This window comes from Lagenorhynchus albirostris, chromosome X (assembly GCF_949774975.1).
Source record: "Lagenorhynchus albirostris chromosome X, mLagAlb1.1, whole genome shotgun sequence".
In the NCBI taxonomy this organism is placed as follows: domain Eukaryota; kingdom Metazoa; phylum Chordata; class Mammalia; order Artiodactyla; family Delphinidae; genus Lagenorhynchus; species Lagenorhynchus albirostris.
Window position 1 is genome coordinate 113,570,733 of NC_083116.1, and position 2,434 is coordinate 113,573,166.

A 2,434-nucleotide genomic window follows, 5' to 3' on the forward strand; every position below is an offset into this window, starting at 1 on the left:
CATAGTATGAGATTCAAAAAGGAAAGATGAATCAAAAACATTGCAGAGTTCTCAAAACTGCAGTTCTGACTATAATCCCCATAATCCCAAATGATTCTGACAAGAAGAAAATGTGACAGTGACATTTCTGCTCTTCTTTGCACTTGTCACACATCGTATCTAAAGTATTGAAATCGGGCCATGTTTCTGCTCACCTTCTTAAGGACCTGTGCCCTATTAACTCCCATACTTCTATGTGACGTCGCTGTTCTAATGGCTCCCTTCCACAAGCCTTTGCCTTTGCTCAAAACTGTTGCATCTTTAAAAATGAAAGAGAAAGAAAGCATGTTATGCACAGAGGAACAAAGGTGTTGTTACTTGAGGTGTATTATCCATGAGAAGGTGACAAATTCCATTTGTGATCCAGGAAACAAAAGTGAGGTTGGCAAGCAGGGTAAGGACAGTCAACAGGATCCACTTAAAGCAGCTTGCAAAGATGCTGTAAGGGCCAGAGAGCTCATTCAGAAGGCAAACTTTGATGGGAAACTAGATACCAGGCACCTGGATCATCAGTGGGACCATACGGCAAAGCCTGTCCAGCCCGGTTTGCTTTATTTGTCAGTACATACGTAGAGATTTTTGGTCTTAAGGTCACGACTCTTTTAGCAATCCCTCTAACACTATATCCCCATATCCAGAAAAGCCCTCTTGAATCTAAAAGCCCAAATAATGAAAAAAGCAGCACTATTCACACGCCAAAATGGTGACACAGAGTGGCCGGAGGGCACGGAAGCGGGATCGTGGGGCCGGGCCGGGGCCGGACCGGAGATGGCGCCGCCGGTGAGCGACGCAGCTGCGGCCTCGGACCCCGGCTGGGCCGCGGTGCTCCTGGCCGTGCTTGCCGCGGTGAGGCCGTTGGGCGCGGGGTGGGACGAGCGACCAGGGCGCTTCCAGCTGGAGCTGCTTAGTGCGGAGCCCGGGGCGGTCAGTTTGGAGCGGCCCTGGGAGTCAGTCTCCTACACCGTCCGAGGCCCCATCCAGCATGAGCTGCAGCCTCCACCAGGAGGGCCTGGGACTCTCAGCCTGCACTTCGCCAACCCTCAGGAAGCTTAGCGGTGGGCAGCCCTGGTCCGAGGTGCCACCGTGGAAGGACAGAATGAGGAACTAGCAGGGCACCTGACCCGGGCCAGAGAGGGTGGGGATGAGAAGCGGGCAGCCCAAGCGGCAGCCATCCTGGCCCAGCATCATGTGGCCCTCAGCATCCAGCTGCAGGAGGCCTGCTTCCCTCCCGGCCCCATCAGACTACACGGCACAGCTGAAGATGCTGCATCCTCTGCCATGTCTCGCTGCCGGTCCACCCCCACTGCACCATTGGGGCCCTCCAGGAGCAGATATTCTCGGAGTTCGGCTTCCCACCGGCTGTGCAGCACTGGGTCATCGGGAGGTGCCTGTGTGTCCCTGGATACAGCCTTGCTTTCTATGGGGGCGAGCGGGACCGGGACTCTCAGCCCCCCAGAGAAGCCCCAGGACACAATCCTCAGCGCCCGCAGAAGATGGATGAGGAACTAGGCCGCCTCTTTCCTTAGTCACTGGGGCTGCCCCAAGCCCCTCAGCCAGCTGGCTCCAGCCTCCCCAACGCCCTTCAGCACAGCTGGCCCTGCCCTTCCTGCACCTTCACTAGTGCCCCAAAGCTGACCCGGCTGTGAGATGTGCAGCACCCAGAGGCCCTGGGCTTGGGAACCCCGTCCCACAGCCTCCACCCAGCAGCTACCAAAGGCCACAAGGAGAGACGATGGCCCTTCCCTTCCAAGCCCAAGGTCCCTAGAGCCCCTGCTGAACCTCTCAGGGAACCTCTGCTGACCACTCACGGGAGACAAAGCCGGAGTTGCAGGGGAGGGGCGGCGAGCTGGAGTCATTAAATGAACTTCTGAGCAAAAAAAAAAAAAAGGTGACACAAACAAATTCACATTCTCATCAGGACTGGTCCATTCTGCAGGATCAAGAATTTCACAGGCCATTGCTTCGGCTGGACCACACAGAACCTCCCCTCCAGATATACGAAGTGCATCAGTGGGTTTTCAAATTAACACTTACTGAAATTTGAAACCTCTTCTTTTTCTTAATTTTTCCTGGTACTATCTATTGACCTTCAGAGCTGGTATTCTGGGTAATACACATGTGATTGCAAAGGCAAGAAAATAAGAGAATAGAGCCACGGAAAGAGATTGAGACAGAGAGAGAAGGGGGCGGGGAGAAAGAGAAGATACAGAAAAGATTAGGATTAGCTATAGGAAATCACCAATACTCTCTCCTTTTTTAATGTATGAAAATGGAGATTTCGTATAGTTCAACTTAAACATAAATACCTACTCCCACATTTTTATAAGAAAATAAAAAAGAGAGAGAAAGAAACGAGAGGCAATATACATAAGGATGATCTAGACGTATACGGGCC

At 52.5% G+C, this 2,434-nt stretch overlaps 1 pseudogene; it reads left to right on the top strand.

Moving 5' to 3' along the window:
- Window positions 1-792: 792 nt before the first annotated feature.
- Window positions 793-1,839, top strand: LOC132513800 (sharpin-like; annotated as a pseudogene).
- Window positions 1,840-2,434: the final 595 nt, after the last annotated feature.